The sequence below is a fragment of the Thunnus albacares genome, chromosome 4, assembly GCF_914725855.1.
Source record: "Thunnus albacares chromosome 4, fThuAlb1.1, whole genome shotgun sequence".
NCBI lineage: Eukaryota > Metazoa > Chordata > Actinopteri > Scombriformes > Scombridae > Thunnus > Thunnus albacares.
This window is the reverse complement of record NC_058109.1, coordinates 29,850,950-29,876,337: the sequence shown is the minus strand read 5'-3', so window position 1 is coordinate 29,876,337 and position 25,388 is coordinate 29,850,950. Positions and strand designations below refer to the sequence as shown.

Genomic DNA, 25,388 nt, shown 5'->3' with positions numbered 1-25,388 from the left:
TTTCCTTGCTGTTGGCATTTGACTCCGAAATGAGGACAAGTTGCTATTTCTGGTGGAGTACGACTCCAAGTCATTGTGCCAGGCCACAATGAGCACAATCCGCTCTGAAGGTGACACTTCATAGAGCTTGGTGGTAAACAATAACCTGGTGTCCTAGGATACGAAAGGCAGGCGCTCAATGTAGAGGCTGAAGTTTTGATGCCAGTTAAAAGTCAAAACCAGCTGAAACTTCACAAGCACAGAGGAATTTTTGTGCTGTTTTATGCCTTCTGATACAAATATTAAAGGAATAGTTAGTCATTTAGAATAATACACTTATTGGCTTTCTTGCCAAGAGTTAAACGTGAAGATTGATACCACTTGTGGCTGCTGGAGTGGTATCAATCTTCACATCTAACTCACAGCAAGAAAGCAAATAAGTGTATATCCCAAAATCTCAAACTATTACTTTGATATGTTAATAATTGTACCAAAACAGTTTAATATAATTTTTCAGTAACAGCCCTAATCACACACACCAGATGCCACTGACAGGGCCATTTAAACATTCACACGCTTCCAGCTCATACTTCCATAACTTATCAGAAACATTAAAGGTAGAGTCAGTCATTCTGGAGAGAGATTGTTGATATTTGAACTAAACACCCAAACAAATAAACCCCTCCATTTGTGCTCCTTCAGAAGCTCCGTCCCCCAAATTCATGGAAGCACATTGCCAAGGCAATGACCAAAAGAGAAATATGGCTGGACAAACTGCCTTTACCAGGCTGACTGACAACAGAAATGTACTGAGCCAAAATAGTTTGCATGTCAGCTCCATGGGAAGAAATTGACAGCGTTTGTATTTACTGATTCATTGATAGGGTAAGTACGGTAAGTTGAAAACACATATACAGCAGGATATTTGTGTGATTTAAACAGCTGCCTGCTCAGACTACACTTTACTAGATGAGACAGAAACAGGCTTGGAGTGTAAAAAAACACGGAGGGTCTCCGTGAGACTGTCTCAGGTTCAGTGTGGACTGACATATTTAATAAAATGGAAGCATATCTGTTCCATGAGAAAACACAGAATGGACAGCTAGCAGACCATGAGTAGATATTCACTGAATCCGACAAAAATGTATTGGATTAGAATCTCTGACTTTACCTTTAACCAGCCACTGTAAACACTGAGGCAAACAATGAGCTCATTAATTGGAAGGTTTCCTCTCTGGCTCAAAGAAGACATATAATACATTGTTTTTGGTATATTTGAATACATTTTGTGCATGAAAATTAATTTGATACTTGGAAAATATTCATATCCTCCAACAGAATCAGACCATATTTAGCTCGATCCTTAACCAATGCAAACCTCTTGCTCCTCTCCTGTCACGAGCAACTCCAAGAGGCTAATTCTGAGTAAACAGGAGAGGGAAATTATTGTTTGTTCTTGTGAAATTGGTTATATTTTCTTTGGAGCGATATGCAGACAAGTTCTTGGCTTTAGACCACAAAACAAAGCTGTGTGGGGACAGACAGAGCAGATGAGGGAGAAGTTGTCCATACAGACAAGCAAGTGAAGTGGCTTTTCCAGTGAAGGTGTTTGCACTGAACAATCACATTTATAGTACAGTAAATCTAATTTCAAAAGAGATGTTTATGTGCATCTATTCTTGTGGCTTTTATCTAAAATCACATCTGCTCTTCTGTTAGAAATTTTGTGTTATGTTGTAGACACACATCCTTTTAAAATGAGACTTGGGAGATGTTTTTTTTTTTTTAAATTTCTCCATGACACTGGCTTTGTCCTCCTCTGCATGGACTTGACATTCAGAATGTTTTGTGTGAAATTTGTAGTTTTCCATGGCTTATTGCTTTCTCATTATGGTGTGAAGGTTCTCCAGTGTTGGCCTGCTGTCTGCTGTGGTGGTCTTCACAGTGAGAGACGTGTCATATCCTCGCCATTGTCAACCACCCTCTCCACCTTTTCAACCCAGAGACATGGCACCTCTACCTCTTAACAGGCTTCGCGTCACACACTCCCACTAATCTCTATGCATGATTCCTCCAGAGAGGGTTCACAGCCATCTTTGTTCCTCCCACCGCTGCCCCTCGAGAGCTAAAGGCTCCATGCATTCCTGCAGCGGCTGGTCATTGAGTCAATTCTATTGAGGCGGTTCAGCTCTCTGTCTCCAGACTGATGGATGGGCTGTCTGACTTTATCTGAGCAGGACGGACGCTGTGTTGGCTGGGGCCCAGAGATTGTCACTCCTGACTGCTTTATCAGGGTCTGACTTATAGAGCTGTCATCCTCTTTGAGCAAGGTTCCCAGGCACCTCGTCCAGCCATTCGCCCCTCCTGTCTGTCACACTGCCACCCAGGGACCTTGGCCTGCCTGCTTGACTGGCCTGACGCTTGCCTCACACCCACCCGGGGACAGATACATTAACAAATGTGTCTTGATCTATCAGCTCCACCCTTGGGTGTTAGGCAGGCTGTTGTAAGAGCCTCTCTTTTGCCAAGTGGTATTAACTCCAGATGAGGTGTGGATGTTCTGATTTTAGATATAGATAGGCCCTGAGTGATGATAAATGATGCTGCTTATGAGATTCCACAAGACGTCCACTCGTGTCATATCTTCACTTATTCGGAACTACGTGCTCAAAAGACATGATTTTCAAATGAATTTTAACAGCACTGCTGATATGTCTCTTTAATTACTGTTCACACTACAGACTCTGCATGAAAAAAAGGAAAAGATGGCAATTTTTCAAACATCTTCTCAAAGGCTGAGTCCATGTTTGAGCTTGCCATGAAACCACAGAGGAGTTCCTTCCTTATTTTCACTTTGATGAGCCATTGGAGAGCTTGGGGGAAAGCCAAGTGAAGTCTGGGGCCTCTTGCACATTTTGATGTTTTGTTTCAAACAGAGCAGCTTTTGTTCAACTGTCAGAATGGGAGAGATTCACAGTCAAAGTGTGTTTAGTAACCACAAACACACGGCACACGTGTTTATTTTAACTGAGGTTATATAGACACCATTAGACGTGTATTTCATACTGTTACCATGGGCACCATCGATCAAGAAAGTATGGGATTTTGTGTGTATATGTGGATGTCTGCATATTGTATCATTAAGGTGAAAGGGTTAACATCAGGATGGCTTTCAGGAAGTGCCAAAGGTTGAAAGATCAGACAGATTATTATCTCCAGATCTCACCTCTAACTCAACAAAATACAACACCCCTGGGGGTTACACTTTAAAAATGAATCCATCAGTAACTATGAAATGAATTAATCTACTCTAAGTGTTGTGTATCTCCCAGAGCTAGAGCAGGCATGGCCATATAACTGGAATTAATAATAACAATAATAACAACTTTATTTATATAGCACTTTTTAAAACACAAAGTGCTTCACATATAGGATAAAATACTGACATGCAAATACATACATACATACATATACATATGCCTGATATATACACAAGAAATAAGCACAAGACCAAGATAATCAAAACTCAAGGCAAACAGAGAGTAATTATAAAAAGGCTAACCTATAGAAATTAATTTTCAGCAGCCACTTACAACAAACCACAGATTCAGCAGATCTGACAGAATGGGGAAGGCTGCTCCAGAGTTTAGGAATAACAACCGCAAAAGAATGGTCACTTCTGGATTAGAAATAGGAACGGACAACAGATAAAAGGCCTTGATCAGATGATGAGGGAGGCCAACATCTAGAATAGGGCCTCAACCACTTTGCTATATATAGGGCCTTGTACGTAATTAGTAAATTTTAAAGTCAATTCTATGTTTTATCGGAAACCAATGAAGGGAGGCAAGAATTGGAGTAATGTGGGACCGACAGCTTGTTTTTGTTAACAGCCTTGCGCCTGCATTTTGCACTTAGTAAAACAATTGGGGCCGATGACAAGGACCTCTGTTTTGTCAGAATTAAGATGGAGGATATTTTGAGAGATATAATTTGTAACAGAAGCTAGGCAGTCATGAAGGGTGGTAAGGTTAGGTTAAGGTTAGGTTTAATAGAGATATAAAGCTGTGTGTCATCGGCATAGCAGTGGTAAGAAATACCACTGGAGGAATGAAGCAAATGGCCCAGAGGGAGCATATATGATGAAAACAGAATTCAAGAAGACAGAAGTCCAAGGATCGACCCTTGTGGGACCCCACATAGGAGAAGAGCAGAGGCAGACAGAAAATTGTTAATATGAACATTGAAAAGTCTGTCAGATAAGTATGAGGAAAACCATTTGAGTGTAGTACCAGTGATACCAACCCAGTTCAGTAGTCTATCAATTAAAATGGCATGATCAGTGGTATCAAAGGCAGCAGATATGTCAAGTAAAATTAAAATGGTATATTCACCTTTATCTGCATGCATAACAATGTCGTTAGTTACTTTAAGCAGTGCCATTTTAATGCTATGTTTTTGGCTGAAAACCTGAACATAAATTTTCGAAATGAAGGGACGTTTGGAAATGGGCCTGTAGTTAACTAAATTGATGTTAACTGGGGAGGATTTTCTAAGGAGAGGGAAGACATTGGCTGTCTTGAAATAGTCAGGTACACATCCAGAGGAGAGAGATTGATTGACAATAGAGAGAAGGCAGGGGGTAATGACTGGTAGAACCTCTTTAAGAAATTTGGATGGAATTATATCAGCAGGGCAGGATGATGGACAGATATGAGAAACTATATCTGAGAGATCTTGCATGGAAATGCGTTGAACTCAGACAGCAGAACAGGGCAGGTAACTCAAACAGAATGATAAACTCTGAGGTGGAAATTTGATCTGAGACCATTGATCTTGTCAAGGTAGTGAACATGGAGGTTTGATTTTTTCCATTTATGATCAGCCTTTCTATAATCTCTTCTATAGCGTTGAATTGAATCATCTATCCAAGGGGATGGATTAAAAGCTGGGGCTAGTCTGATCTTATTTGGAGCACAGTTCATTAAACCAGTAAACATAGTCATTAATATTGAAAAATTTAGGAATAGTCTTGGACATATCAGAGAAGAGAGCTGAAAACGTAGACGCAGAATGCTCATTAAACATACGAGACTGTATAGTTTCTTTCTGAGAAGTCAACATTGACCGTAGAACTGTTCCATAAGCTCCACCAGGGGGCTGCAGTCCCCTGATTTGAGCAAAGTCTCAGTAAGACATAAGTTATCTAAATTGTGGGAGTTGACAAAGTCATTAAGAATAAAAGATTTGTTTGACAGTGATTGAGTGTTGAAAAAGGGCAAAGTAAACTTGAGAAATTGACTTGAGAGGTTTAGGCTTCCAAGAGACAGTAATCAAGTTCTTAAGACTGACAGCAGAATGACGGTGAATAAAGCGTTTCTTTTGTCTGATCCTACTAATCACGGGGATTGAGAAAAAGGAGGTAACATTAAAAGATATGACTGGAGGACTAGGCTTGGTGGGGATATGACAGTGATTGCTGAAATTCACAGATCTGGAGTTAGAAGGGTTAACAAGAGGATGAGAGATAGGACTCAAGTTGTATGACTTTTAAGTTTGTTTTTAAACTTTAAATTAAATACAGTTAAACTACATGTGTGTTTTTAGCCATGCAGTGTGGCTCTAGGGATGACAATGTCACCGGTTGGTTGGTCCACCACTTAGGTCCAGGCTTAAATTTCAACAACCATTAAATCAGACATTCATGGTTTACAGAGGATGAATCCTGATGACTTTGGTAATGAGGATGACATTTTCTTCTGGTGTCAGTGACACATCAAACCTTTCAAGTATCCAATGAAATATCTCAACAATTATTGGATGGACTGGCACAGAGTTTTGTACAGAAATTTGCAGTTCCACGATGATGTATCCTAGTGTCTTTGGTGATTGCCTGAACTTTTTTCTCTAGTGCCACCTTGTGGTTGACATTAAGTGAAAAGTATTGGATGAATTGTCATGAAATTTGGTGCACACATTCATGCCCCCCGAGAATGAATGCAATAACTTTGTTGATCCCCTGAGTTTTTATTAAGCAGTGGCATCAGGTCAAAATTTCAGTTTGCCTTGTACTTTGGTTTATGACAAAATACCTGCAAAACTTGACATTCCCATCAACCTCAGCTGTGCTTTGCATGCTAACACACTAAACTAAGATGTTAACATGGTAAACATTATACCTACTAAACATCAGCATGTTAGCTTTGCCATTGTGAACATGTTACACTGTGTCTGAGATAACTCCCTATTTGCTATAGAGAGCACTATATTTGCCCTCCACCATTTTGTTCAATCTCACATTGCATCACGTTGTGAAGATGGAAAAATTACAAAATTTGTCATGTGAAGCTTCACCTGACAATGATGACACATAATGACCAAAACTTAATTTACTTTCGTACAGTATTCTTACTATTGAATGTTTACTAGGGAGGTGTGAATAAGGGAACAAGGGAGTGATTTCGAGCATGGCCTTAGTCTTGTTTTTATCTTGACATGCAGAGATACAATAAAAAGTTAAACATACTGTACAGCTTTGTCATTCGTGGCACTCTGCTCCTGGAGGACAGCAGCTCAGTGTTCATCAGTACTTTGCATTAATGCTGATTGTGACCATCAAAAGTCAGACAACAGGGATTTGTTAGGACCACTCAGCATTTTTCACCCAGATGTCAGATCATCAGTGTGCATTCACAATAATTTCCCCAAGAGGCTTCCGTGTTGAGAGTACAAATGACTGCTGGTTGTATGAGAGTGGTTGTGCCTGGTAAAAAATAATCGCAAAGACAGAGATATTTTTTCTGCCACATTTTGTGATAATACCATCTATTTGTCCACAGGTGTGTTAATCTGTCAATGTGTTGCTGCTTTATCAGCTGGCACAATGACATAATATATATCTAGCATGATGTGTGAAAATCTGAGATCAGATACAAAAATTGTTTCTCATTTCCAGTCCTGTTTGACTATGTGGGTCAGTGGGCCGTTACATTATCATATCATTACACTATAACCCTTCTCTTAAACTTGATATACAACACTAGATTGGATTTTGACCTTCAGCAATCAAATATACCGACAGGACTCCAATAATAAAACCTGCTTGTGAGAATGAGAATGGGGTGCAGAATGGAGCCAGTGTGTCAGCCAGAGTCACTCCAGGCTAGCCAGAGTCTTTCCTGTAGCCCCCTCCACAGCTCTGCTTTCTATCCAACCTGGATCATATGCCTTTAATAGTGTGTAATCTTTTAAGGGGTGAGATTTATGTCCTCCCCTCTGGAGTCCAGGCCAGGGATATTTGGGAAGAGTGAGCAAAGGCTCCTTTGGGATAAAATGATCATCCCTCTGCAAATTTATGTGCGAAACATTCCAAATAAGGAACCTATAGGACTGCATGTCCTCTATATAAACATACAGTATTTAGGAAAGGTTTTAGTGAGCATATAATGAAATTGTTGAGCTCATTTTTTATTGTTCCTTTCCTATTTTTTGTGTACTGCCCAAGACCTTCAAATTATAAATATCATTGTACAGGTGAAAAAGGTAACAGATGTGGATAGCTTGGCCATGAGCCTGCGGCTTATATAACTATTCTCAATAGCTGTATTGTGCCAGTTTGTTCCCTGTGATTGTTACTGTGATGGTTCTGTGAAACGTGGTATTGTGTTGGATGATGGAATTTGTTTGGAGACAATACACATTTGTTGAACTTATGAAAGAGCAATACACCCCGTTGATGTATGATATCTCTCTTCAGTGGGTCGATATTGCTCATAATTTTGATAGACTGGCTAGTTCCTCAATAAGCTGCTGTGTCACTGCCGCCCCAGGGCATACAGGAAATATTAGTTTTGGGAAATCAAGACCAAATGTAAACCAAGTGAGGAGTAAAAAATCCTTTAACATCTGATTTATTGATAGGAGACATGGAGAATTGAATGCACCTTCAAAAAACTGCATATGTCACTTTATTAAAATCAGTTACAGTCAAACTAATTCTTGAAAGATTTAATTTACATGAGAAAAATCAGGTTGTAAAAGGCATATGGATTAAATTGTAAGGTGTTCCTGTTATTTTGTCCACTGCAGCTCTTACATGCTGATTGTGCTTTTTTTTCTTGTAGGGAGGGGACCTCGTCTGCACTCTGCAGTATCTTTCTTTGATCAAGTGAAGCTCAGCTTTCTCAGTAGAACAAATGAAGCACTTAACATACTAATCCAAGCCAGCCTGTTGAGTGTAGCCAGGAGAATGTTACTTGTAATTTTGGCTGACAGTCCATATACATCACCACAGGCAAATTTCTGGACCTGTAACATTAACTAGGATGTTCTAAACATCAACTTGTCCTTAATGGCGTTTCCCTGTGAAATTCTAGCCTTTTCCTAGCCATTTCTTTATTATAGCTGATATATAAATCAAAGATGGCTTTATCTTGCGAAAGCAACACAGTCCTGATGAGCTAAAAGGTTATTGGATTAATGGTGTAGTCACCAGAATTTATACAGCTGTAATACCTTTGATGTCTCACTTTGTGCAAGCTTCATGATTAAGGACACATTTATCACCTTGGGCTGATGAGTTTATTTGGTTGAAATACAGAAGCTGCACGATGCAAGTAACTGAAATTCATTTACCTTATCTCATTCTGTTAGGCTGAGGTCAGGCTTTTAAGTTGCTGCAGGTGTTTTAAGATAGAGGGAATACATTTTGTGATCATTTTGATTGATTTATATATTTATATTTCTTTATAAATGATACACCATGGACTCACATAAGGAATCATTGTGCTAGAATGGTGCTGTTACTGGTACTTGATGGGACAATTACTTTGAGAAATAATCCACTTTTACTAAAAAAAAAAAATAATAATAATACAGGTGCAGTAATGTGTTTTTCAGTGTAATCCTCAGCTACTGGTACAGTAATACTTTTTTGTATTTAATTGTCACATGTAATCCAGTATGCTTCAGCTGGACATCAGGGCATAAAGTATCTATTGGCCAGAAACAAAGGGCTTTATTGGAATTTTCTTCATCAGGCTGTATAGGCATCAAAGTCTTCATCTCTTTGCCTAGGGGCTCTTTTATAGTGTATGTTATGACTTGATGCTCCCTGCTTTCTTTTGGCTTACAAGGACACCATTATAATCTCACTGAAAGTCAATGGACCAATATTAAGTCCTATATTTTGTTTGTGTCCAATGATTCTTTTAGTGTAAAAAATGGAAATTTGTATCATAGACACTCTTGCACCATTAAATCAGTAAGATTTGGCTTTAGATATTAAGGGCTGCTAACTACAATATGACAGATGAATTGGAAAAGTTTGACTCTCAAAATGATTCTCTCAATGTATTTCTTATTCAGTTTTTTTGAAATGATTTAGTACTTAAATGGTGGAATGTTTGTGTCTCTACTGCAGCTGCAACCACTCTCCACACTATTGCAACTCAGCATATTGCAACATGTAAACTCCATCTCTAGCTTTAAAAACATAATTTCAGAAAGCTATATGTGATTTCAGAGCTACTGTGTCCAATATCCCTTCTAGTGTTGTTTTTTGTTGTTGCTGCTGTTTGTTTGTTTGTTGTTTTATTCCTTGGGTTTTATATTTTATGTGCTTTTTAAAAATCCAGTATTTTATCAAGCTCCATTTTTATTAAACTTCCTGTCCATGTTCTTATTATTTTACTGGTGAATTAAACATTATCTCCTAACATATTTATCATCTAAAAGTTAATAATAGTGTCCTTTTGTAGAAATCTGTATGATGATAATACAGTCCTTAGTGTAAAGTGTAACTAGATGCACACCACCTGTCTGTGTGTTTCTCTTCAGCAGCATCTTGATGATGAGGCTGTCTGTCCACAGATTTGACCCGTGTGACCTGGCGGAGTGCCCAGGCAGACAGTGTCACCTTCTGCCAAGGTGACCTGTCACCACAGGCTTTTACACAGGTCTGCCATGGGTCTTACGTTGCCCAGGGGAGCTGTAAAAGTGTTAACACCATGCTCACTCGGTACACTGGCATTAGGGAAAGGCCTGGTTACAGGAATAGCCACCTGTTCCCTTCTGGTCTGGGATGACTGCTCCGACTCTCTCCAAAGACCTCCATTCCTACCATAGCCACCACAGATACACACTGAGAGGAATAGCAAAGCAAAACAAACACACCACTGTGGTCCACAGTCAACCTCAGTTTGTAGATTGTCACTCACACTCTCTCACCGTATATTTCCGTGCAATCAGTCAGGCCTCCAACAGAAAACCATTTCAAAATATACTTGTTATTCTTTATTTGTGCTTTTTATATAGCAATCATTTGAATTTAAACTAAAAGTTTTAAAACATTCAAAATGATCATAGTAATGATTGCCAATACCACAATTTACACTACTGTCAACTTATCACAGTGCTGTCATTTTTCATTCTACGCACACAGCTCTCCCACCTGTCATCAGACTAAACCAGCAAAAGCTGATAAAGCTTTAGGCCTTACAGGCATTAGCCAGTAATGGTAGTGTTGTTTCTGCCTGGCAAATACCTGAATAGCTGGTGTCACCACTCCTCTCCTCCTCCACACTCACATAAACACAGAAACCCGCTCATCATGTTTTATGTAGACAGCTGCGACAACATACAGATGTTGGCAGAACCTCTGGCCACCGAAGCTCCAAGTTAATTGTTGCCATTTACTTTTCAAAATAAAGATTGTGAGCTGTGTTTATTTTATATGTGATGGCTGATTATTATGTGGCTAGTGAGTAATGTATATTTAGAAGATTGATTCAAGACTAAAGCAGGATTTCCTAAGCGATTTTGCTATTTATTATCTCAGTCCCTTAACTGGGTCATTAAGCTGTTTGTCAAATTCATTTATGGGTATATTATTGTCTAATTGTTCACGCGGCTTTTTCCAGTTCAAAGTCATTTACAAGTCTAACAAATAATTGATCTGGAAGGTAAGGTATTTAATCTTGCTGTCATCACTGCTGTTTTCCATGTATGGGTCTTTTTGGAAAGTATTACTACTGTAACGAGGAAATGAAAACAAGTTTTCTAAGCCACCACACCTTCTTCCCTTATTTTTGCATTGGCAGCTTTTCTACATTGCACGTTCTTCCGATGTAATTATGGGCAGGTACTCAGGCCTGAATCATTCCTGTCTGTGCTTTGCTACACCTAAAAGACAGATGACTGCTTATCCTGTGTGTAAAACCCCTTCAAATGCAAGCAAACTCTTTAATGAACTCTCCCAATAATGAGAATTTGCTTGCGTCAAAGTGTCATATTTTTATTCTGTTCCTTTCCTGTGGTTTCTGAGTAAATAAAAAATGGATATTGAGGGTCTAGGTGTGAGGAAAAGGGTGCAGTCCCTTTTAGATCACAGGCTCTGGAGCCAATGTCATCCTCACTGCAGCTGTTGGTGGAGGAGTTCCTTTATAGCCTATTACCTCACCATAACCGGGTTATGAAAATATCATCACTCTTTATGCATGTGCGTAAGGACAGAGGGTGGCGCTTCACTCAGTGCTAAATCGAGAGTAGCGATGGATCCTCACGGTCACCACCAGCTCAACATGTCAGTTCTAAGAGTTAGAAACCTAACAAAGACATAGTGGCACACAGGGGCGATTCTGTCTTCTGTGTACCTTTGCATGTACATTTTAATTTGTTTTTTTAAATTTTAACTGAAAAGCCAAAGCGCTCACTTATTATGCATGCCCACCATGCAAGGAAAAACCTTACAGACTAATTTCCATTTCACAGGACATCTATTTCTCTTCCCTTAAGTTTCCATCCTCCACTTTGACATCACTCATTGAAAGTTAATGTCACTCCTATGTTCTTTTCACGTTCTCATTTTTTTTTCTCAATGTTGTAACACAATGCCAAAATCTTCCACACGGCACTTTCAGATACTTGTTTACTAGAGCAGAAAGTGTAGAAAGTGAGTCTCAAAGGGGGTCCGACTTACTCTCTGTACAGAGGTAATTATGTCAGAATAGAGGATTTTTTTCCCCCTAAATTATCTTTCAGTTTTCCAACAGCTGTCGAGGGCAATTACAGCTCTTGAAAAGACAGAATGAGAGAGAAAAGGAGAGAAGGAAAAGGGCCCAGGAGTCATATTTAGACATAAAACAGAGAAGTGTGTGACATTTACGATATGTGCCTCATGAAGAATTAGCATCCATTAGTTATAGTGCAGCGTGTGAGTGTCTCACTGCTTTTCTCCAAAACTGTTTTCCCCACTTCTCTCCGGAACGAGGCTTTGAAATCTTTCAAAACATTCTTCCCTTGTCGCGATCCTCACCTCCCTTACTTATTAATGTCAGTAACATTACCTTAATTTGTCTCGCGGTGCAGCACGCAACCATCCTGAACCTCAAAATTATAGCCTTACCTTCACTTTCTGTCCTGGAAGACATTCAAAACAACTTTTTTTTAAAAAAAGAGAATTTGGTTTGCACCACGAAGGACCTCAGAGTTCAGTAAAACTAAGAGTTAAGTGTCAAACCTCTAATGCCTTGTCGGCAGCTCCCACATAAACAACATGAACAGGCACGTGGCCTCGCAGCACAGTCGGGCATAAATTAGACACAGGTTGTGATCTGGGGCCCTCAGGCCTGTCAGCCGTTGGGAGTGAATGTGTGTTGGTGGAAAGGTGAGTAATAGATTGTCCAGAGGTGGAGAGAGAGAGTGAAAGGGGTCAAAGTAGGCTGGGATGAGGGTCCGACAGAGAGACGGGCTCCCTCACCGTGAGTGTCTATGGAGCGAGGAAAGGTAACCGGAGCAGGGGAGCAGTGAGAGTAAGTGGACCCCAGAGGATGCCTGAGCGTATCCATAATGCTGGATGCTGTAGCTGCATGAACTAAGGACATGTGTACATGCGTGTGTGTGTGTGTTTGTGTGCATGGTTACCAATCAGTTAGATTCACTTACAGCTTGGTCATAAGAGGTCAGTCTTTTCTCATGTAGAAGCACAGAGGGTTGTAACTCCAGTACTCTGGGCCTCTGTTCCCCTGTTTATTCTGATGACTAACATACAACACATGGCACTTTAAAGGAGCAGAGTTTTCCAGTTTTAAAAAAACTCACAGGATGGATGTACCTTCATCTAATCTTCTTGGAAGAAAATATTACAATACAGGAAAAATAAAAGTAAAAATATGTCTGTAAGTGGAACTCAAGGAAGTCCAACCAAAGTGTGTCAGTGTCTTTGAGTTCTACATTCAACAAGCTGTGCTATTGTACACAACACTGGGAGACAAAGTCTTTATTTACCACTGAGAGGGCGGCAGAAACAAGCTGTAAACACAACATTAACATATTATCATTTTTATATTTACTTTGACTTTGCGACTTTAGCAAAAGGCTGCCTATTTACACATCCAGCAGTTACAGAGCAACATTATCATTCATTTGTGTCATTTTTGTGTCTACTTGATGAATGTAAGTCCAATATTCATTCTCCTTTTAGCTCTGTTTTGGTCTCCACCAACACCTGACAAAAAATCTTGCTCTTTAGCTGCTAAATGCTCCACTATGTCTGTCTGTTGTTTGATGCTCAGCATGTTGTGTGCAGTAGGCTTTTAGAGTTGAGCAGCTGCCTGCTGCAGTAGAAAATGACACTACTGAGAAAGGTGGGGCTGTAAAACCAAAACATTGAGCTGAAAGATGCTATAAAGGTTCATGGAGCTGAGGGGGACTACAGACATGGGTGATGATTCTCTGTGGGATTATCGCTACAATGAGCCATATAACTCACATGGAGACTATGTGCATTTAGTGTTCAAAGGTGATTTCAGTTTATTACAATTTTGGTCTTATTTTCATAGTTTTGGCTGTCAATTCTATTGGTTATATTAACAATATGCACACCAAATATATTTCTATTGAGATCTAAGGACATGGCAACATCACTACAAAGAAGTCCAACAGGACAAGAAACAAAAGTGGCCCCACAGTCAGACAGGTTGTGAACAAGCCAACAGTTTAGCCATATTATCTAAACCACTTTACATGCAGGTTAAACTGGAAAGTGAACATACCTGCAGGTGAGTAATAATCTGTCATTACACGGGAAACACAACTTCAGGAAGTACTTAAGGCTGAACCATAAAATTGATCTGTAAACTGTGATGGGTGTTCACAAATGACAGTTTGGGTAAAAATTCCCTCTTTGCCTTCATTTTCTCTTCCAAGGTATAATGACTCGGAATTATTCCTTAATTCATTTTGATGTTTTGTAACATGCTCTTAATAATTAGCAAGTTTTGAACTTTGGAATGGTCAGGAAACCTTCATAAGCCCAGGCTAACACTTGAACTTTTGAACCTAATAACTGGTTTGTTTATATATATAGTATTGCCAGTAGTAATTCATGCATAATACATGCTTGTGGATTATCATAATTCAGTTAATTGGCTAACTCTTCCTGTAATCTGATGAAAAAACTGTAATAGTAACATAATTTCAGTCATTAAACAGAATTAGTTCCTTTTTCATATTAATCTGAGCTGCATTTACAGGCACTTCCTCACGTATAGTGAAATAAGTGGATTCCTGCCCGCATGACTCAAGAGCAAAGGCTGTTTACCACATACCGAAACAAAAACAGCACAGAGAGAGGAATGGGTGCAATAACACATGCCTTTATGAATCACCTGCATGTAACCTGACTGTAATACAGTCTCCTACAGTAAGACTGATATCTTAAAGTCATAAAGCTGATGAAATCTTTACTCTTTTACCACAGCTTTCTATGAAATATGAACCAATAATTATACAAGGTTCTAGCTTTTTCAGCTGTGGATGTTGGTGAAAGAAGGTGGGTGATGTAACCTTGGGGCACTAATTCTACGCCTCTTACTGGCATGTGACTGCTTAGTGTACAGCATTTTCTAATAGGAGAAAAGTTGTGAACCTATCCTTTAAGAGTTGCATTACATGCTTGAGGTGCCTTGTTTTTTGTGTGACTGGCTACATGTGGGGCCTTTTGTGCCACTGGGCTTTCTTAACTACTGTGTACAAGCAGTCATTGTAGCATTCCTTCTTCACAAATCCTAATTTTTTGCCTGACAATAATCATGCTACCTGTGGCTTAAAGCAGCTAAAATGACACTATTCAACATATCATTTTAATAGTATGAATCTGTTTCAAAAGCCCAGCCATTCAACAAACTCTAAATTAGGAGCTTTTAACTTTGATGTACTGTCTCTGTGTCTCTGTAATCAGATTGTGGTTGTAATTGTGTTTTCTGTATCTTTCCACAATGCTACATGATATGCACATTATGTCGCTGACGACTTGGCAGCCAACCACGACAGCATTATGTTGCCATGTTGTTGTCTCCTAACTGTGTGTGTGTATATGTGAATACAAGTATAACTTTAGAGTATTTTCTAGTTTATACCTTAATTGTTTATTTAGTGTCACTGGTTAGTGATATGCTGGTGGTTTTTGTGGGACGATGAGCAGCTCAAATGCCCCTTCCTGCTTTTGTTGTGCCATTGTGAGAAACAGAATTCAAGTAAATTGGATCCAGCATCTCACAGACCCATCCCGTCCAAGTTGAGTATTTGTCTGACGCACCCACTTAAAATGTTTGTTTTCATCACGATAAGACAAAACAAAACAAGATACAGATCTTTTTCTCATGATCTCATCACAGTCCAAACTGATTAAACCTTTTGCTTTGTTTAATTTCCCCCAGAGACAAAAAGGTTACATATTTTAAATCTTTGCGGGTATCTTGATTGTAAAGAGGGGAGAATCCAGTCTTTCATCTTTTGGAATGATATCAAGCAGACTCTGATGTCTGTTGACAGAGTTGAAATCAGCAGCGTTCCTGTAGTGGTATGACAGTAGTTTCATTCTGTTTGAGTGTGTTTGTCTGTTTATCTAAAACTTTATCTGCCTGTCTCCTGCCATCGTTTCAGTCGAGTGTTTTACACGACAATGTCTAGTCGTCTGGATCTGAGACCCTCACAATGACTGATTAAATGTCACCAATTTAGAATGGATACAGGTAAAAGTCACAAAAAGAGACTATGAATTGTGCAATGTCTGAAGGACGATATCTGAACAGAAAGACATTCACACAGAGCCTCATACACAAAGTACAGCTGAGGCTGATGGAAATGTTATTAGTTTTGCAGGAATTTGGTTATAAACCAACGTATTAGACAAGGTGAAATATTTGACATGATGATGGTGCTACATGCAAACACCAAACAAAATGCTGATGTTCTTATATTTCACCCTGAGCGGGACATGCATGTCTATACAATCATGTATCCAATAATTGTTGAGACATTGCACTAAAAAGAGAACTCTGTTGTCCAATTTTGAGAGTGAGGAGTCAAGTAGATGATGTTTAACTAACATTACTAACGTTTAGTTTATATATACCATAGTTCGTAATTTTTCCATTTTATTTCATGTTGATGACGTTACAAACTTGTGTCAGAAGAAGACATATTTCTCTCCACACTTCATGAAGTCAGTCCTGAGTAAGATGTACCACACAGAAAGGATAAAAAATCTGCAACAGTTCAGCAGCTAAGAGATCATATGGACACAGATGGACAGACTGGTATATGAAATGCCATTTTGTTTGTACCTTGTAACCTGTGATTACATACTCCAGAGTGATGTACTGAATAGGATCTGTTTTCATGAAGACTTTTCTTAAAGGGGCACTGCAATTTTCCTTTATTAAACCATAAAGTTAGAGAAGAAGACAGATTGTACTTCCCTCATATTAAGGGACCAGTGCCAGGCATGACTGAGTTTGGGCCATTCAAGGAGTTACACAGTATGCACACATGTGCACAAACACAAAGTGCACAGACACATAGTTGCATGGATACACTTACGGAGCAGCATTATTTCCTTTACACACACACCCAACGCACCTGTGTTATCTTTGAAAACCTAATTAGGGCTGTCTGAAGCTGCAGTCAGTGCAAGTAAAAAGAAATGTTCATATTTGTGAAACAAAACAAAAATCACCTTGACCTTTTCAAACTGACAAGCTGTTTCAGCCACACCTATTACTTTGAAAGCATGCCAGCATTTAACTGCCGATTTTAGAACAAATCTGACATGCTCTAATTAACATGGCATTATAAACGATATAATAGGACAAAAAAGAGATCCTGCCATTGAGAAAGGATTTATTCGGGTAAGGAGTACTGGCTTTAACCCCCGGGTTTGAGCCATCTCAAAGCTGCTTAGGGAATGTTTGAGAGGAAAGGAATTTTAATTTTCAGAAATTCGAATCAACACAAGAAATGATACGCTTCCCACCTTCCCACCCCTCCCAGCCCCCTACTGGTTAGCTAATAGGCTAATAGGCAAAGGGTGACTGACAGGACAAAGTCACGCCTTCTGCCTTTCAGACTTCTCCTTGTTAGGATGTATGGGGTTCTGCACAGTTCAGTTTTAAATTAGGAGAGTAGAGAAATGTCTTCATCTTTTGCTATGAAACATTGGTAATAAAAAAAAAAAAGAATCCATAAGTCATACATACTGCAGCTTTAACAATCAATCTGAGTTTTAACCAGTAAATAACCATGAAAAGATTATCTAAAGATGCCTGAAAGTGTTAAGCATCAGCTGTCTTCATGCCCTTTTGACTCTGATGGATTATTCTGCTCTCCCTGTTTGACACTTCAGTTGTGTGTCAATCTTCTTTTTTCACCTCACATGTCCCTTTGTGTCACTGCCTGGTGATCTCCTGCACCCAGATGTCAGTCCCAGGAGGTTTAGGAGCTCCACAGTCTGTTACTTGCTGACACTAATCTACACTGAAAGACCAACTGCAAAAAGCTTTTCAAGTCCCTCTGTACATCCATTTCTTTCCAACTGAGTGGACACACACAAGACTGTTATATTCCTCTGTAATGTAGTTTACATGTCTGCAAATATGTCCTCGACAACTCTTAAAAATTCTGTGCATGAGTGCCTTGACAGCTATGGATGTTTTTCCTGCAGTTTCAGGTTTTTAGAACACAAATAAGTCTTTAAAACGGTAATAAGTTGAACTGACAGACCAAATAGGAGCAGCGACATCTGAGGTTTTTACATACACAGCTCTATCAAACAGTTGATAGAAGAAAATGAAGATGTCCATTAAACAACATAAACTGGATGTTGGTTCTCTATCCGGTTATAGACAGAATCAGCTCTTCACATGACACTAACTCATTTAAGCACTGTTGCATAACTGCTGCAATATTCAGTGAGGGTCAAAGAGCAAATGCATGATTTGTGTTTCCACTTGGGATAGTTGACAGCCTGTTATGAAGAGACTCCTTCTTGTCCCAAAAGTCCCTCAGTTTAAGCTTCCTATAACACTTCAAAAAACCAAAACAGCCATAAATATGTCAGCGCACACAAGTGGTGTTCACAAGCATCAGGGAAAACGTTGACAATCAAAGAGCAGAGAACTTTGTTGTGAAATGGGAGAGCTTGTGCATCAAGCTGATGTCATCTCATCACTGTTTGGAATGATTTTGACTCTCTGTTTACAAACACTGCATCACATAACCCGGGTCAATACAATGTGTATTTTGTAAAAGTTGGCTTGTGCCATCACTAAAAACAACACCAAGTCAACAGAGGAAGTTGGCCCTCTTTCACTTGGTCCTTGAAGACCAAGTGAAATGAAGAATGTATTTTCACAGTTTTAATCCTGTGTCCCTGTGTTAATTGTTCATTTATCTCTTATTATATGCCAAATATATGTCAAAAATCACTATCTATTTTGAAATATTTTTACATCAAAATCTCTGTCTTTTCTCTTCCTGCAAAAGGTTTCAAATGTTTGATGACTCATCCTGCACTCAGAGGAGTTTACAAAGATCATCCAATCAAATGAGACTTTGGGTGAATAGCTAGCCACACTGGTCATCAAATAACATGACCACAATGTAATCAGGACATGAAGTGGCCCTTTGTATCACTGTTGGAGTGCTGCCCCTTTCCCTAACTTCTTTAATGGGGCCATATTATACTTTTTGAGATTTTCTATTATTTATATACAGTTATGACATCGGATATCTATGCTAAACATGGTCAAAGTTCCAAAACTTGAGGTTAATGTGATTAGAAATGCTCTCTGCATGTCAAAAGGCAGGGCTTCAACCTGCCCAGAATGTTTCGTTTGCAACTTTTTTTCTACCTTGCTGACGAGCTGATGTTGGCCTGTTGCGCATGCCAACATATGAACGTCTGTTCTGTAGCCTTAGTTGCTAAGGTTGTTGTTAAGATTTTTCCATGAGCTGTTCACATTGTCCACTCTCATATTTCAGATCTGATTCCATCTCAAACACATAAGGATGTATTTGAGATGTCAACATTTTGAGAAAAGAACAAGGAAAAGTAACAAAATCCTACAACTATAGTTTATTTCATGTTTATTGACAAAGCCTTCTGAACAGGAGGAAGTTGGCAATCAGAACAGAGTCGTCTTATTGGGAGGGGGGCCTTAAAGAGACAGGAGCTAAAATGGCCTGTTTCAGACAGAGACTGAATTGAGGGGCTGTATAAAGATATAAGATAGTAAAAGATAACTAAGGAATTTTTTGAACTGTAAATCATGCAAAGATATTCCACTAGAGCTCCAGATAAAAAAAAAATATAGACCTGTAAATGTGCATATGTCCCCTTTAAGTGTAAACAAATACACTGAAAATATATTTTAAAGGTGCAGTGTGTAGAATTTAGTGGAATCTAGCGGAACGGATTTGGCAAAAAAAAAAAGTGTAATCATTTAATTTTTTTCATTTTTAGTATTCTTTAATTAATCACCTGAAAATAAGCACTGTTGTGTTTTTATTACCTTAGAATGAGCTCTTTATATCATATCATATATATCATATATCATAAGGGCAAAAAACATGTTCAATGGTATACGACAATATTTTATCATTTGGAAAATGACCCGTGGGAGTATAAAGAATTTGAGATTTGTATGACTAAAACATGCAAGAACACTAATTTGGTCTTTTAAGAAAAGCCAAGGTATGTGACCCCCTGCTACTAACTAACTTCCCACCTCTCTGTTCAGCCAAAAAGACTTAATTTAAGTCTTAATTTGAAGAGGAAAATAGGGAGACGGAGCTAACATTAATAGGCAGTCCTGGTAATTAAAAATGATTGACAAGCAGCCAGGTTAATCCAGCAATCCCAACCTAGCATAAAATGTCCCCCTGAGCTGTTTTGGGCTCTGGCTCCGGTCTGCCCAGGTCCTGAGCACATGTGGCTTCCAGATGTTGCTCCTGGGATGGATGCAGTCAGGCACGTGGATGTGAAGGAAGACACTCAGCACAGATATAGTGGTTAAAACTCACACTGAACTATGCATAAACGTAGCCAGTTAATCAGGATGTGCCTACCAGAATATATGTGGAGCCCACAGTATAAAAGGCAGTGTGCCTGCTGTCCAACATCCTTTTCTCTTCAGTCAATGGTGAGTTTGCTCACTGATCAGCTTTCTCCATGGATGGAGTCACTTGTGTCCCAGCTTCATAGCCAGCACACACTGTCATGAGTTCTGCTTCGAGTTGAGACAATGCAGAGAGAGGTGCTCAGCAGCCACCATCCTGCGCTGACTGCCGACAGCCAACTGAGATTATACGCTAGCAACAGTGGGATCACTTTCGGTGTTTCGACGTGATGCTCCGCTGCAAGGATAGTGAGTCGGAGCTCATGATCGATGACACCAAATCCCTCGCTCCAGCTGACAACACACTGCCACCACTCCCAGTCATCCCCACTGAGATGATGGCTTTGTTGCAGATGATGAAGTTAATGTCATTGGTGTACATCAGTGTCCCGCGGAGACCCACTGCTGAAGTTGGTCCAGTAAATCCCCTCATTTTGGGGGCTCTGTCCCAGGAGGCAGGGGTGATGGGCATGCTGCCCATTTTGGGCCAGCCCCTCCAGGTTTGGATCCTGAAAGGGACAGGCTGATGCGGGCTGGACAGCCTGTATGGGTTGTACAGACCATGTGGTGAGGGCGGGATCCACCACTGCCTGTTACAGGGCAAAGTGGTTGGGATTCCAACGCTGGTGAGAGGAAATTAGGTTAGATCCTCTGATGTGTGCAGTCAGTTCTATTCTCTCCTTTTTGCAATGTTTTCTGGATAGAGGGTTGTCTCATGCCACTATTAAAGTGTATGCAGCAGCTGTCTTTGCTGTCACGAGGGTTTTGGCAACAGACTGGTCTTTAGCCACCCTCTTGTGAAACATTTCTTGCAGGGGGTCAAGGGACAGGACCCAGTGATGCCTGCCTCTACCTCCCAATGAGAAATGCCTCTGGTGCTGGAGGCTCTTGTCAAGGATCCTTACAAGCCTCTGGAGCACCTCTCTCTGAAGGTGTTGTCACCCAAAACAGCTTTGCTGCTTGCTCTGACCTCAGCTATGACAGTGTGTGAGCTAAACACCCTGTTGGTTCACCCCAACTGCATACTGCTACATGGTGACCGCAGTGGAGCTACTCTTAGACCAAATCCCTCCTTTGTTCCCCAAAACATACAGAGTTCTTCCAGGTCGGGGGTTATTCAGCTGGATGCATTTTGCCCTCCAACCCAGGCGAGGGACAGGGAGGCGAAATTGCATCTGCTTTGCCCAGTTTGTGCGTTAGCATGTTATGTTGAACGCAAGGCCCCCATCAGTTGCACAGAGCAGCTATCTTCCTGGAGTTTTCCTGTGCTCCTTGATGACCCGGGGAATGAGGTGTGCAGAGGGTCTGTTGCATAACAGTAGACCCCTTTGAGGTTAGACCATGGCTTCACCCAGTTCAGTGGTGTATTGTCTGGGTTGTCGGGGCCCCCCTACTTCTCTGCTGTGGTTGTCTAGGCTATACGAAGTAGGTGGGTGCGGCGACTAACACTTAGCCTGTCAGGATCAGTGGGACTGGGTTGGATGTCACGATAGGGCATTCATTCATTGGGCTCCACAACTGTACCCATAGAGTCCAGTAAAGGACGGGGCCTGTGTGAAACAGAATTATGGTTACGATACTGTAACCCTAGTTCTATTAGCCCAGGCAGAGCCCTCCACCTACGGGCCCTGCCACACCTATACCACTTGTTGAAAAGGTTGTGGGATGTTAGACGGCAGGTATGCTGCCTTTTATACTGTGGGCTCCACACGTATTCTGGTAGGCACGTCCTGATTGGCCAGCCATATTTATGCAAAGTTCAGTGGGCGAATACATGCATGTGATTGGAGGAGGGTAGTACCGTTAGAGTCCAGCGGAGGGCTCTGCCTATGCTAATAGAACTAGGATTACAATATTGTAACCTTTGTTTTCTAAGAGGAGGAAAGGTGGACAGTAAGTTTACACCTGGCATCAACATGCATCTTGGGTAATCTGATCACAAATGGACAGCTCTAAGTATGTCTGTTCACACCTGGCATTAACATGTGTCTCCAATTAATGTTCTGTGCTCTTCTAAATATCCAAAAGATCAGCTGTTACACACACACACAGTCCAGGTTAATACAGTGCAATTGTTTGAAGTAAAGCAGCCGTCCGAGCAGTGCAGCAAAACTAAAAACTGCAGTTAACTTGACAGGACAGAGGAAACTATCTAGGGGAAACAGAATTAAACGTTAAGCTTCTGAAATATTTTTTTAGACAGACAAGCAAAAAAGTTATTACCAGTTTTGGTTTAATTTCTATTCCAATTACCAATTTGAAGATGAAAACTGGTTAGAGAAATGGGAAAAACGGGAAATGTATTTTGTTTTTTTAAATGCACATGAAAAAACGGAAAAATAAATAATGCATTTGTTTATCCTGTTATCAAACAAGTTGAACAGAGCTTTGGACGGAGACTGCAGACCCTGAACTGCAGAATTGTACCGTCTTCATATCAACTAAGAAAAGTACACATAATCGTACAGATGACACAGTCAAGCCTGATTGGATCTATTAAGTGATGAGTGATTTGTGCTATATACATGCAGACGTTCTCACAAATTGCATAAATATGCCCAAAATGTCAACTCTGCTGGGCACATATCTTGCTGATTGGTGGGGTAATGGCATCAAAAGCAGTCAAGCAAGTCTGTGCCTATAGCTACTCACTGAAAATTACTTTTTTGTGCAAAAGCTGAGCCAATAATGATGAAAATAATGCAGTACAAAGAATGATTGATCTCCTTGTTGTAACAGCAGGATTATGGTACAGGCCTGTGTGTTACTGCTTGGTTTACAATGGAATAAAGGACAGGTTATTTTTCTTTTTTTGTTGGAAAACATGGCTCAAGAGTCATGTTTCATTTTCCCCATCGAATATTAAGTGTATCATCATAAAAAAATCTGATTTTAATATACTAGATTTGCATTGCTCACTGTCAGAATCATTAAATGGGGCATCCTGGTGGCATTGGGGTTCAAGACAATATGTGCCTACATCATCAAGACTACTGTACATCTATAATTTGTGGTAGTCAGATCCATAAAACGAAATCAGACATGCTCTATACAGTACCAAGACTTCACTCATATAGAAGGCAAACTGTTTTAGTGTGTTGGTACAATTTGTGTTGGCACTGCTTGTGATCCTGTGGTCAAGGTTTGTTATTTGGGGGACCAAGCATCATCAGCATCCAAACTCCTCACTGTTTTATAGGGAAACCAAGCTAAGTTGATGAATCTGGAGCCAATACCTCTGAATTGGAAAAGTATGGGCTGCCCTCAAGATATTTACCTGTGGTCTGCCACAAGGAACACTCTGCCACCATGAGAGTCTGTAGATTGAGGCTGACAGGATATATTTATGGTTAAATCATACCAGACAGGGTAGTTAAAAAGAAAGACGGAAGTGCAGAGGGGAGAGGAAAGGAGCAGTAAAAAAAGAATTTAGGAAAAGAAATAACAATTGAGTGTTTTGAGAGGCTACTTCAGTATGTCCTGCTGCACACCCTTTAAGACATTCCTCACTGTTTCACAGATATTGTATATTCCTTTTGGCCCAAGATGAAGGATGCTCCAGTAAGAAAAAAAAACTTCGCTGTCATTCATCCCTGAGATGAGAGCATAAAAATCTCAGACTCTTTCCTCTCCTTCAGACTTTAGAGTTTGGACAACTGGGCAGCGAGCAAGTCAGAGTTTGCAGCTCTGTTTGATCATTTCATGCAGTTTTTGCTAACCCTAGAAAGACTCAGAGACATCTTCACCACGTGGGTGCATCCCTGTTTCAGAGAAAAAAGTGCACATACCTCTGATCTTGACAGCAATCCCCGGAGAATAGGTTTTCATCTCTATTCCTGATAAATCTCTGAACAAAAACAAGAGATTCTGATATTCTTCAAAGGAGGCTGAGAAAATCTATAACCCGTCTGGGCGGAGCCTTTCATCAATATCACATGAGGATCTCACAGTGTTCTCATGTGAAGCTGGCAAGGGGGTTTTGTTTTTCTACTGCAGCTCTGACCGCAGAGGGCTAGGTTTTTGTATAGAGCTGTGGGAATGTGGCAGTTGAAGACATAGTGTGGACACTGAAAACAAAGTAGGTCTTGACAGGTTGAAGGTCCTGCACAACGAAGCAATTGTATAGGTTTGCCCTTAGTTGCAGTTGTTTTAATTGGTTGAAGGTGGATGGCAGTAGTATTACAAGCATCTTGCTAAATTGTCAAGTTCTCTTGTGCTGTGTTTCTCAAAGAAAAGGTTTCCACATTACCTGCCTGATGTTGGAAGGACAGCCGGATAGACCAAAAAAGTCATGTCTCGTCTTCCAGACCTATCAGGGCCATTTTCTGCTCTACTGGTTACACGAGAGAGGCTGAATTAGAATAGACGTCACTGCTACCAGGCTACAGCTCAGTCAGTGAGAATGGCTACTGTTCAAGAGACACACACTTACAAACTGGAGTAAAGGATTACATTTACTCATATTATTATTTTCTGGGTGGGTTTGCCTACTGAATTTAAAACTGAGAGTTCGTATTTCATTCTTTTCATGGTATTTCATCAAATATTTATTTCTGTATCAAACCTATACAAGCATATCGGAATATCAATTAACTGTAACCTTAAATCTGACATTGGATCTTTCCATATCAATTTGAATCCGTATGTCCCTTGTGTGTTTGCCTAAATTAGCTAGTTAGTTTGTTTGAACTTTGCTTGGTGTTTGGGATTTATTTTCAGACTGCAGCCTGCAGCATTTGCTGTTATTTGTGGTCATGGAACAGGGAAGTCAGCATTGTGTTAACCATGGTGAGGAAAGCAGAAAGAAACAAAAGAATAATTAAATCTAAACATTCAATAAAAATGTAATCATGAAAAGTGTTGGAACTGTTTAAGTACCTCCTTTGGTAGTTGAACAGCCAAAATACATTACTGTGGTAACCTTATTAAGAAACTGAGAATTGCTTATGTGTA

General features: G+C 40.0%; 1 long non-coding RNA gene across 1 annotated transcript; it reads right to left on the bottom strand.

Annotated features, from left to right (window-relative positions):
* Nucleotides 1-626: 626 nt before the first annotated feature.
* On the bottom strand, nucleotides 627-16,638 carry LOC122980003. Its single transcript, XR_006402968.1, has 3 exons — nucleotides 16,627-16,638; nucleotides 14,303-14,307; nucleotides 627-744 (listed from the first exon to the last, which is right to left on the bottom strand). It is a non-coding gene; the product is annotated as an uncharacterized LOC122980003 (long non-coding RNA).
* Between the last annotated feature and the right edge of the window lie 8,750 nt (nucleotides 16,639-25,388).